The 13745-nt window shown below is 36.9% G+C and overlaps 1 non-coding gene across 1 annotated transcript; it reads left to right on the top strand.

Annotated features, from left to right (window-relative positions):
• The first annotated feature begins 10009 nt into the window (after positions 1–10009).
• LOC127486666 (U6 spliceosomal RNA) lies at positions 10010–10116 on the top strand. The gene has a single exon (XR_007913287.1). It is a non-coding gene; the product is annotated as a U6 spliceosomal RNA (small nuclear RNA).
• The last annotated feature ends 3629 nt before the right edge of the window (positions 10117–13745 follow it).

Raw genomic sequence — 13745 nt, forward strand, 5'->3', positions numbered from 1 at the left:
GTGTCAAAAAGTGAACATAAAGGAAGCCAACAAAGGCCGGTGCCATGGCTCACTTGGCTAATCCTCTGCCTGTGGCACCAGCACCCCGGGTTCTAGTCCCATTTGGGGTGTCTGATTCTGTCCCAGTTGCTCCTCTTCCAGTCCAGCTCTCTGCTGTGGACTGGGAAGGCAGTGGATGGCCCAAGTCCTTGGGCCCTACACCCACATGGGAGACCAGGAGGAAGCACCTGGCTCCTGGCTTCGGATTGGAGCAGTGCACCGGCTGTGGCAGCCATTTGGGGGGTGAACCAATGGAAGGAGACCTTTCTCTCTGTCTCTCTTTCTCTCACTGTCTAATTCTGCCTGTCAAAAAAAGAAAGGAAGCCAACAAAAGTAGGGGTCACTGAAAAAGAAAATATAAGACCTAGAGACAACACAGAACATCATGGCAAAACTAAGTAATCTAGTCCATATTTAATATTTCCCAATGAGAACATAGAATATAATATTTCCCAATGAAAATCAGAGATAGCTTGAATGGATAAAAATCAACAGAGGTTAAACTATATAGTGCCTATAAGAGATTGAAATCAGATATAAACAGATTCTTATTTTGAAACTGAAAAGGATGGAGACAAGTTTTTTCATGAAAATGGTAATCAAAAGAGAGAAGAGGCTGTATTGCTATAAATAAGTAGAATTAGACAAAAATACTACAAGACACAAAGAAAGATAAAACATGACAAAATAGTGACTCCTTAAATAGCTATAACTATTATAAGTCACATTCACAAATATTTCCATGCCTAAAAATTTCTAAAAGCACGGTCTATCAACAGTATGTTATGGGGGAGGCAAGATGATGGAATAGTAGCAGGTAGGTCTGCTCTAGGTTCCATGAAATTGCAGGGACAACTGCAGTGGGAGGTGATGTAAAAGTAGTGGAAATGATCTGGACCTGAGTGGAAGATACAGGCATGCAGCATGGAGCACACAGCATGAAAGCAACAAAGAACCTAGCAGCCCACACTGGCTAGCAAGTTGAGGTAAGACTGCACTGGCCCGTTCCACTGTTGATATGGCTGGAGGGCAGCCTAGTAGACAACACCATGTTTGAGTCTGGCCCAGAACCCTCAGGAGAGATAGGATACTGCTCAAATGGGGAGTGGGGTAAGCGGTGCATCTGTCTCCATTTCTTCCTCCTCCACACCAATGCCCTGTGGCTAACTGTGAAAAGGTTGTGCCATTTCAGACATAAACAGTAGCAGCTGCTCCAGCTCTTCTGTGCACACACAGAAGCTAGAAGGAACTGTCAGCAGAGGCAAATAGACCAGTTTGAGAGCACTGCTGGGGTCTGCCCCCATACAGACACTGGGACAACAACCGTCCACTGTGCTCATCCTGCAATGGGTGTGGAATGGGAGCCAGCACCACAGAAGGAAAGTGCCACCCATGGGAACTCTTGTACCTGCCCAGTACAATTGTGAAGAGTAGGGCTGTGGCTGGTGGGTAATGTGAACTCTTGTGATATATGGATTTTTACCATGGGGAAAATTAGCATCAGCACTGACTCTGAGTTTCATAAAACCAACACAGAAAAATAGTCTTTGTATACACAGACAAGGTAATTGTTGAGAAAGATCAGTTCCATTCACAATAGTTCCAAAATAATAAAATATCTTGGAGTAAATTTAACCAAGGATGTCAAAGATATCTAAGGTGAAAATTACAAAATGCCAAACAAAGAAATAGAAAAGGACATAATAAATTGAAAAATTATCCATGTTCATGGATTGAAAGAATCAATATAATCAAAATGCCCATATTAGTAAAAGTAATTTGAAGATTCAATGTATTTCTAGTGAAAATATTAAAGACATTCTTCACCTGTCCAGAACAAAATGATGCTAAAATTCATATGGAAACAAAAGAGACCCCGAATACCTAAAACAATCTTATGTAATAAAAACAAAGGCAGATGCATCACAATACCTGATTTCAAGTAATACTACAAGGAAGTTATAATCAGAACAGCCTGGTACTGGCCAAAAAATAGACTGGTAGACCAATGAAACAGCATAGAAATTCCAGGAGTGAATCCATGCATACAACTGATTTATCTTTGATCATGAAGCTAAAATCTACCACTGGAGAACTGAGTCTCTTTAACAAATGGCTCTGGGGAAACTAGATCTCCATGTGCAGAAGTATGAGATTAGACTCCTACTCACACTTCACACAAAAATCCACTCAAAAATGTATCAAAGACAAAAATCTATGACCTGATACCATGAAATCTTCAAAGAACAATGGGGAAACTAGGCAAGATTTTGGCATAGGAAAAGAGTTCTTGGAAAAGACTCCAGAAGCACAGGCAATCAAATCCAAATAAGACAAATGGGATTACATAGAGCTGAGAATCTTCTTCACTGCAAAAGAACCAGTCAGCATAAGTAAGAGGTAATGGACAGAATCAAAGAAATTATTTGCAAACTACAAAACTCAACAACAACAGCAACAATAACAGCAAACCAAGTTAAGAAATGGGACAGTAGTTGAACAGGCATTTTTCAAGAAAGGAAATTCAAGTGGCCAACAGACACTTAGAAAATGTTCAGGGTCACTAACCATTAGGGAAATGCAAATCAAAACCACAATGAGGTTTCATCTCACCCCAGTTAGAACAGCCCACATACAGAAATCAACAAATGCTGAAGAGCATGTAGGTAAAATAGTACCCTGGTACACTGTTGGTGGAAATGTAAACTGGTGCAACCACTGTGGAAGACAGAGATCTCAGAGATCTGAATATAGACCTACCATACAGTGTAGCCATCAGACCATCACGCTCCTGGGAATTTACACAAAACAAAACAGTAGATGAGTTACCTGAACCTCCATGTTTACTACAACACAATTGACAATAGCTAAGACAGAATCAATGCTGATGCCCATAAACTGATGACTGGCTAGAGAAATTTTGTTATATTTACACTATGCAATATTACTCAGCTGAGAAAAAGATGAAATCCTGTCTTTTGTAACGAGATGGTCACAACTGAAAGCCATTATACTGAGCGAGATAAGACAATACTGAGATGATAGATACCATATGTGTTCCTGGATCTGGGATAACTAACATAGTATCTAAAATATAATGTAATGGAGTGAAATAGATATCTTGAGATTTAAAAAAGTTATAAAAATTTAAATCAAATTATAATTAATGAGAAAATTAATAAGAGATACACATGAATTAATAATGAAACCCCAGAATGGAGATAAAGCTGAGGACGAATGCATTCATGGATGAATTTAAAAAAAATACAAAATAATTAATAACAATTCTTTCCAAACAGAAAATTAAGGAAGGAAACATTTCTAATTTATTATAAGAGGAAAACAATACCCTAATAAGAATGGCAGGCAAAGCTGCTAGAAAAAGAGGGAGCCCAAGCTGGTGCCATGGCTCAATAGGCTAATCCTCTGCCTGTGGCGCTGGCACCCCAGGTTCTAGTCCTGGTCGGGGTGCTAGATTCTGCCCCGGTTGCTCCTCTTCCAGTTCAGCTCTCCTCTGTGGCCTGGAAGTGCAGTGGAGGATGGCCCAAGTCCTTGGGCCCTGCACCTGCATGGGAGACCAGGAGAAGCACCTGGCTCCTGGCTTCGGATCAGCATGGTGTACCAGCCGCAGTGTGCCAGCCGCAGCGGCCATTGGGGGGTGAACCGACAGAAAAGGAAGACCTTTCTCTTTGTCTCTCTCTCTCTCTCACTGTACATTCTGCCTGTCAAAAAAAAAAAGAAAAAGAAAAAGAGGGATCCCAAAAATTCATACCTATTATGCATTTTGATACAATAAATCTGTACAAAACAATTCCAAAATAAATGCAACTGCTTGTTTAAAAGATTCTACAGAAAGGATTTATTCTTAGAAAGCAAGGTTAGTTCAACTTATGAAAATGAATCATTGTCATAATGCCACATTATCAGAATGAAGGGGAAAATATGACCATTTAAACTGATACAGCAAAAAAAGTCACAACACCTTTTCATGATAAAGAGACTCAAAAAATTAGTACTAGAAAACTATCTCAACATAATAAATAATGAAAGAAAACTTTCACCATTTGTAATCTACATAGCCCTAGGAGACTTAATGAGACTAATTAGGCAAGAATGAAAACACATTCAAACTGAGAAGGAAGATATCTTTATGTATATATGCATGAGCACATATATTTGTATAGAGAAGCATTCCTGTTTATTAATCTGAATTATAACACAGATAACTTGAAATTCTTCAATAATCATCCAATTACTATAGAAGCTGAAAGTTAGAAGTGATTAACATGTGCATTGGAGCGTGCAGAGTGCTTTGGAGCCTATGTGGATGGTATAGGAAGACCTGGGCATAGGTGAGGGTGATATCCTCATGGGCTGTGAAGAGACACATCACCTGACAGTGTGGATGATGTTCTGGGTGGAGGAGTGTGGTGGCATGGAAGAAATCTGAATCTTCATGGGCAGTCTTCAAAGTTAGGTGTGTGAGACCAATCCCCTGGACTTGCTCTACAAGTAGGGCCATATCTGGGAGATGGTACTCAAGGATCTGCATGCCTTGAGACCCTCTTAATGGGCTCCAGGGACCCATCAGATACTGAGGATACAATTTATGGAAGGAATGATTAAGTTTATGGTCCACGTCACCATCAGGTGGAGTTTCTCCGCTTTCCAACATTGGGCTGGTTGACCCCATGGTGGGAGGAATGGTCAGTCTCTAAGATCTGATATCTGAATTGTTGATTTAGGAATTCTTCCATCATGAAGTTAATTTGACCTAAAGAATCAAACTCAAGAAAAGGAGGTGCATGGGCTGGAATTGTGGTTTAGTATGCTAAGTCTCTGCTTGTGGTGTGGGCATCACATATGGGTTCCGGTTTGAGGCCTGCCTGCCCCATTTCCAATGGATTTGTTTTCAAAAAAGTAAACATCAACTTTATTATTATAAGCTATAGTTATCCTACTGTACTATGGAATATTAAAATTTATTAATTCTATGTTTTGACACTCTTTATCCAACCTTTCTCTACCCTGACCCCATAATGCCTAATCTTCAGTAGTTATTATTACAATTTCAGATCTTTTTTTATTAAACTTTCATATAAGTGTGATAACACGTTGTTTTCAACTTTCTTTTGGGAAATATTGGCTGATTTCACTTAATATAATAATTTCCAGTTGGATCCATATTTGGGTAATGTTAGAATTTCATTCTATCCATGGCTCAAAAATATTCTGTTGTCTCTATGTATTGAATTTTCTTCTCCTATTCATGAATCAACTGACATCTACATTGATTCCATACCTCGTTACTGTGTATAAAGCCAGGCATGAGAGCACAGGTTCTCTTTTATGTGTTAATTTCATTTCATTCAAACATATGACTAGATGTGGGATAGCTGCATCATAAATCAGAGCTTTTTTTTAAATTTTGTGTGGAACATCTATACTGGTCTCCAGAGTGGCTGTAGTGAAGTTCATTCTCATTAACAAATTGTAAGTGCTCCTGTTTCTATGCATCCTCACAAGCATTTACTTATTGCCTGAGAATAGTCACTCTGTTGTTTTATTTGGCATAATTGGTTCCTGAAGGTATAGAACTCTTAAACAGACCAATAACCAACAGGGAGTTTAACTCAGAAATAAACAACCTCCAGATAAAGGAAAGCCCAGCACCAGGTGGCTTCACTGCTGAATTCTAGCAAATTTGTAAAGAGGAACTAATTCCAATTCTCAAACTATTCAAAATATTTGAAAAGGAAGTAATCCTCCCAAACTACATCTATGAGGCCAGCATCACCTAAATTCCTAAAGCAGAAAAAGATATAAGAAAGATACTCATAGATGAATATTCCTGATGAACAGATATAAAGACCCCAACAAAATAACAGTTAACTGAATCCAATGACATGTCAGCAAGAGCATTCACCTGGACAAGTTGAATTTATCTCTGGTATGCAAGAATGGTTCAACATATGGAAATAAATAAATATTACACATCACATTAACAAATGTAACAATAAAATTTATAAGATTATCTTAATAGATGCTGAAAAATCATTTGATAAAATATATCATCTAATGATAAAAGTCTTTATTCTTCAACACAATCAAGGCAATATATTACAAACTCATAGCAAGCCTTATACTGAATGTGGAGAAGTTTGCAGCTTTTCCACTAAGATCCAGAACCAGACATGGATGTCCACTCTCATCATTAGTATTCAATATAGTTTTCAAAGATTTATCCAGAGCCATTAGTAAGAAAAAGAAATTAAAGGAAAGGAGAAAGTAGAATAATTATCCTTGTTTGCAGATGGCATGTCCCTATATATAGTGAAACCAAAAGACTCCACCAAGAGACTATTGGAACTCATAACAGTGTTTGGTAAAGTTGCAGAAAATAAAATCAACACACAAAAATTAATAACATTTGTATACAAAGAAAATTCCATGGCTGAGAATGAACTTGTAAGATCAGTATCATTCCCAATATTTGCTAAAAATTTAAATACCTTGTATAAATTTAACCCAGGATGTGAAAAATCTCTATAATAAAAATTAAAAACATTAAAAAAAAGAAATAGAAGAAGACACACAAAAAAATGGAAAACTCTTCCATATCTGTGGATTGGATTGGAAGATTTAATATATGGAAATACCCATCTACAACCAACTAATCTTTCACAAATGAGCTAAAATTAATCTCTTGTAAAAAAAGAGTCTTCAACAAATTATGTCAGAAAATTATATCTACTCATACAGAAGCATGAAACAAGACCCCTACATTACATCTCATACAACAATCAACTCAAAATCTATGTCCTAATCTAAATCTATATCTATCTAAATCTATGTCCTGATGCAATCAAATTACTAGAAGAAGACATTAAGGAAATTGCAAGGCATTGGCATTGGAAATGTGTTCTTGGAAAAGACCACAGAATTACAGGTAATAGAAGCAAATACACAAATGGAATTAACTTAAGCTAAAAGGACCCTAGACTGCATAGGAAACACTCAGCAAAGTGAAGAGGTAATTAATGGAATTGGTTAAATTATTTCCAAATTATGAAATAAAGGATTAATATCCAGAATGTATTAAGAGTTCAAGAAGCTTAACATAAACAAAACAAACAATCCAGTTAATAAATGGGCAAAGGACATGAACAAACATTTTTCAAAGGATGAAATTCAAATGGACAACAATAAAAAAGTTCTCAGAATCACTAGCCACCAGGGAAATGCAAATATATAACACAATGAGAGGCCAGACTGTCCTTGTAGCATGTGAAGCTATCTCCTGCAGCATCGTTGTGAGCAGCAATATGAGTCCCAGTTGTTCCACTTCTGATCCAGCTTCTTGCTAATTCACCTTAGAAAGTTGTGGAAGATGGCCCATGTCCTTGGGCCCCTATACCATGTGGGAGATCCAAATGAAGCCCCTAGCTGATGCTTTTGATCTGGCCCAGAACTGATCATTACAGCTGCTTGGGAAGTGAACTAGTAGATGGAACATTCTCTCTCTGCCTGTGCCTCTCTTTCTCTGTAATTCTTTCAAATAAATAAATAAAGCTTAAAAAATTACAGTGAAGTTTCACCACATTCCAGTTAGAATACCTATCATCCAAAAATAAATAAGTAAATAGATAAATAAATAAATAGATATTGGTGAGGATGAGGGATAAAAGGCACCCTAGTACACTTTTGTTATGACATAAAGTAGTATAACCATTATTGGTGACAGTACCATATTTTCTCTGTAATCTGACAATATATTCACCATATGACCCAGACAACCCACTCCTGGGGATGTACCCACAAGATATAAAATTGGCATATGAAAGAGTGATCTGTACCCCCATGTTTATTGCAGCACAATTCACAATAGCTAAGATGTGAAATCATCCCAGATGGCAATCAACTGATGACTTGATAAAGAAAATGTGATACACACACACACTATGGAATAGTACTCAGCCTTAAAATAATGAATTCCTGCCTTTTGTAATAAAACAAATGGACCTGGAAGCCATTATGATTAATAAAATAAGTCAGTCCCCCAAAATGACAAATATCCTGTATTTTCCCTGATTTGTAGTAACTATGATACAGAGTACAAAACTGTATATTATATGAATGAAATTGACATTTTGAGATTTAACTATTGTTTATAACCCTTGTTTATACTATTGAGGAATAGTTTTTTTTTTTTTTTTGTACTTACTACTTGTTGAATTGTTTGCTCAGTGGAAGGCTAAGTAACATAAACTGAAAGTAAGTCAATGTAACTATGAAAAGAAAAAATAAGAAAAGAAGGCTGTAGAGAGGTTGGTAGCATGGGTAGGAGAGAGGCTAGGGCAGGATGTATCACAATGCTCCTAAATCTGTATATAAGAAACATCAAATTTGTTCACCTTATGTAAATAATTGAAAATAAAAATAATAAAAATGATCTCATTGATTTATAGATTCAAATGATTCCTTATAATACTCCAATAGTTATATTTAAAAATAAAATAAAAAAAAAAACAGAAAATCCATATGGAATGACAAAGGATCCAAATGCCCAACATATTCTCAAAAATAATATTAATGATGGAAGTCTCACAATCCCTTAATTCAAAAGGAAATGTAATCAAAAATTGTGGAAGTAGCATGAACACAGATGCAAAGATCAAAGTAATGGAATAGAGAAGCTAAGGGTGAGCATTTGGTCTCTCAGTAAAAATGCTGTTTAAGATGCCTGCATCCCTGCCAGTGCTGTGGCTCAATAGGCTAATCCTCTGCCTGCGACACCGGCATACCAGGTTCTAGTCCTGGTTAGGGTGCCAGATTCTGTCCTGATTGCTCCTCTTCCAGTCCAGCTCTCTGCTATGACCCAAGAATGCAGTGGAGGATGGCCCAAGTCCTTGGGCCCTGCACCCTCATGGGAGACCAGGAGGAAGCATCTGGCTCCTGGCTTTGGATCAGTGCAGTTTCGCCAGCTGCAGCAGCATGCCAGTCACAGCAGCCATTGCGGGGTGAACTGATGGAAAAAGGAAGACCTTTCTCTCTGTCTCTCTCTCACTGTCCACTCTGCCTCTTTAAAAAAATAATAAAAAAAAAGATGTCCACATCTCATACTACAGTATTTGGGTTCAATTCTGGCTCCTGACTCAAGTTTCCTGTCAATGTTAAATATGACAAGTCATGATGTGACAAATAATTGGGTCTCTGCTACTTACTTAGGAGGCTAGGATTATAAGTATGGCTTCTGGTTCTGGTTCCAGTTACAGTGTACAGATCTGGTCATCACAGACATCTGGCAAGTGAACCGGGAGTTAGGAGCTGTGTCCATCTCTGCCACTCAAATTAACATACTACTACTACTAATGATAAGCATTAATATATAAGCTATGTTAATAAATGAAAGTAAAGGTTCATTAATCACATTAATCAAGAAAAATTTGACTGAATTCGCCTTATCGTTAAAACCATAAACAAACTATGAATTGAAGAGCATTTCCACAAGAAAGGCACATATAGGAAATCTATAGCAGACTTCAATAAATGGGAATAAGGCACAGATACTGTTAACACTTCTATTCATCAGTTGAGTAGAGGATTCTGCCAAAGAAATCACATAAAGAAAGAAAAAAAAAACTCTACAATGGGCAATTTATTGCCTCAGCAGTTTCTCTCCCAGCTATGCCACTAAAATATTCAAAATCCACATGCACACAAAGGCTCACAGCAGCAATATTCATGAAAGCTAAATGCAAAAGCAACACAAATACCGAAGTATAAGAAAATATGTTATGAAGTACATCTTTCATAATGGTATGCTGTTTGGCAATCATAATTAATTATGAAATGACAGACTACAGATCTAGTGAAATTCACAAGAAAAAAGAAATCAAAAGTAAAACCCCAAATACTGTAAGACTCTATGATTCCAATTTTAGGACACATCCAAAAAAGTTCAATCTCTGTGCTCGCTTCGGCAACACATATACTAAAATTGGAACGATACAGAGAAGATTAGCATGGCCCCTGCGCAAGGATGACACGCAAATTCATGAAGCATTCCATATTTAAAAAAAAAAGTTCAATCTCTGAAAACAGATTTTAAATTAGTAAATTAGTGCCTCTCTGTTGCTGATGGTGAATGAGGATTTATTGTGAATAATACTGATTATTTGAAATTAACAAAATGTGCTTATATTAGACTGTGGTAATCATTATGTAATTCCAAAAATTTTAGAAAGTGTGGAATACTCACTTAAAACATGGGGCAGTTAGGTCTAGGCAGATAGCATCCTGAGTTTGGTCTTCACAGAATAAAGTGAAAATTAACAAATATGAGGGAGTTGGAGCTGGCACTGTGGCACAGCAGGTTAAAGCCCTGGCCTGAAGTGGCAGCATACCCTATGGGCACTGGTTCTAGTCCCAGCTGCTCTACTTCCTATCCAGCTCTCTGCTGTGGCCTGGGATAGCAGTAGAAGATGGCTCAAATCCTGTGCCTCTGCACCTGAGTGGGAGACCTGGAAGAAGCTCCTTGCTCCTGGTTTGAATTGGCACAGGCCTGGCTGTTGCAGCCATCTGGGGAATGAACCAGCAGATGGAAGACCTCTCTCTCTCTCTCTCTCTCTGCCTCTCTATGTAGCTCTGTCTTTCAAATAAATAAAATAAATCTTAAAAAAACAAATAGACTCTCACTGGGATTAAACATGACAATAGGTCTGATCTGATTTCATCATCATTTAAAAAATCATCTATTATTTTTCACTTTATGTTTCTGTGTGGGAACAAACTGTTGAAATCTTTACTTAATGTATGCTAAACTGATCTTCTGTATATAAAGAGAATCGAAAATGAATCCTCATGTGAATGGAAGGGGAGAGGGAATGGGAAAGGGGAGGGTTGTGGGTGGGAGGGACGGTATGGGGGGGAAGCCATTGTAATCCATAAGCCGTACTTTGGAAATTTATATTCATTAAATAAAAGTTAAAAAAAAAGAAAAAAAACAAATATGAGAGAGTTTCACATGCTTTGTAGAATATGAAATTAAAACACCCTCAATTTGGTTAAAAATATATAAAACTATAATATGAGGGAACTTAAATTCATGGACAATGTTTTTGTGTGAAAGAACTATGCATATGATTCTAGAAATTCTTACACCATTTAATTCCTCATTTATTGCTTGAGATTGTTCAATTGCTCTAATTCAAATTAATTCCACTTATGCTTGAGAAATATCTCATTTTTCTTATGTGAAACAATGTAAAAGATGTATTAATCACCAATTTAAGGAAATTTTTGATTCCTAACCAAACCATGTACCATGACAAAATATCAATTCAGTAATTTCCAGATTGTTTCTCTTAATAAACTGCTTGCAAACATCATAATTTTAGCTGTGATACTAATTTAAATATTTTAACACTCCTTAATTTTAAACACTGAGTGAGGTGCTTTTTGAGTTTTTTTTTTGTCTATAGTTATACATATATATGGGCTACAATGTGAAATTTTAATCACTGAAAACAGTGGCTACTGATCAAATCAGGGTAGGCAACATTCTCCCTTCTCTGGAATCGCACTTCATGATCAAGCCTTGGAACACTGTTGTTCTATTTGCTTATAAAGTATAGAATACTTTACAGTGTACTACAGTCACCCCAGCATTCTATGTAAGACTAGGAACTAACAGCCATAATCTAACTCAGATTTGGTGTCAATTATCTAAATAGCTTTTACATACCACATTTCAAGACACACTACACGGTGGTTATAATCAAAACATTCTGGTACTTATACAAAAACAGATGTATAGACTAATGGAACACAATAGGCATGCCAGAAGTCAATCCAAACATCTATAACCAACTTAAATTTGACAAAGGAACTAAAATCAATCCCTGGATCAAATACAGCCTCTTCAACAAATGGTGCTTAGAAAACTGGATTTCCATATGCAAAAGTATGAAGCAGGACCCTCATCTTGCACCTTATACAAAAATCCACTCAAAATGGATTAAAACCTAAATCTATGACCTGATAACATCAACTTATTAGAGAATATTTGGGAAACTCTGCAAGACATTGGCATAAGCAAAGACTTCTTGAAAAAAAAAAAAAAAACCCAGAGGCACAAGCAATCAAAGCAAAAATTCAAAAGTGGGATTTCATCAAGTTGAAAAGTTCCTGTACTGCAAAAGAAACACTCAGGAAACTGATGAGACAACTAACAGAATGCAATGGAAAAAGGATTAATAACTAGACTATATAAAGAGATCAAGAAACTTAACAACAACAAAACAAACAATCCAGTGAAGAAATGAGCAAAAGACTTACCCAGACATTTTCTAAAGAGGAAATGCAAATGGCCAACAGACACAGGAAAAAAATGCTCAAACACTAGTCATTAGAGAAATGCAAATCAAAACCACCAGGAGGTTTCACCTCACCCCTGTTAGAATGCCATTCATACAGAAATCAACAAACAACAAATGCTGGCAAGGATGTGGGAAAAAAGGTACCCTAATCTACTGTTGCTGGGAATGTAAATTGGCACAGCCACTATGAAAAACAGAATGAAGATACCTCAGAAATCTAAATATAGGTCTACCATATGACCCAGTTATTCTACTTCTTGGAAAGTACCCGAGGAAAATGAAACCATCATATGAAAGAATTATCTGCACACCCGTGTTCATTGCAGCTCAATTCACAATAACTGATACATTGAATCATCCCAAATGCCCATCAACTGAAGACTGGGAAAATAAATTATGGGATATGTACACTATGGAATACTACATAGTGCTAAAAATGAAATTTAGTCATTTCCAACAAAATGGAAGAATCTGGAAAACATTATACTTAGTGTAATGAGCCAGTCCCCAAAAGACAAATACCACATATTCTCCCTAACCTGTGATAACTAGTAGAGCACCTAAAAGCTGATCTGTAGAAGTGAAATTGACACTTTGAGAAGCAGTGACTTGAACAGCTCTTGTCTTGATAGTGGAAGAGCATTTTTTATATTATTTTTTGAACTCTTGTATATAAAGTCAATTGAAAATAGATCTCAGTAAAGAGTGGAAATAAGAGAGGAAGAAGGAAGAGTAGTCTGGAAGTATGGGTGAGAGGATGGGTATGATGGGAAGGATCACCATATACTTAAAGTTGTAATTATGAAGTGTATGAAGTTTCTGGCTGTAAAGCTCCACATACATTCCTACAGTCTTACTTCTAAGGGTACAGGTTAAAAACTTTCCATGAGGTCCCATATCCCTTAAGCTGGGGGTAAAAATACCATCTTAAGTGCTAAAGTTATCATATGAATAGGATTGAGGTTCTGGTAATAATAATAAAGAAATTAAAAGAGGTGAATGCTCCAACATGGGAAGCATTCCACACAGCAGACTCACAAAATAACAAACAATCACTTTAAATAGCACTATGACCTCAGAATCAGCCCTTAAGGTACTCTAGCCTGGCTGAAATACCCATGAGAGCATTTCAGGAATGGACAGCCAAGATATTGTGGCAATAAATGTCTTACATGAAGGAATTTGGCGGGTGAAACCTCAGAGGAAAGAAGTAGTCATCAAAGAATGAGGGAGGAGATAACTTCCACTTTGTTTATGGCTTTGTCTAAATACTGATGGAGTTTGTAGGTTCAAAATGCTTCCATAGCCTAGGCAGCTCACGCCAAG

This window comes from Oryctolagus cuniculus, chromosome 2, assembly GCF_051225735.1.
Source record: "Oryctolagus cuniculus isolate XC-2025 breed Fujian yellow rabbit chromosome 2, ASM5122573v1, whole genome shotgun sequence".
Classification (NCBI taxonomy): Eukaryota; Metazoa; Chordata; class Mammalia; order Lagomorpha; family Leporidae; genus Oryctolagus; species Oryctolagus cuniculus.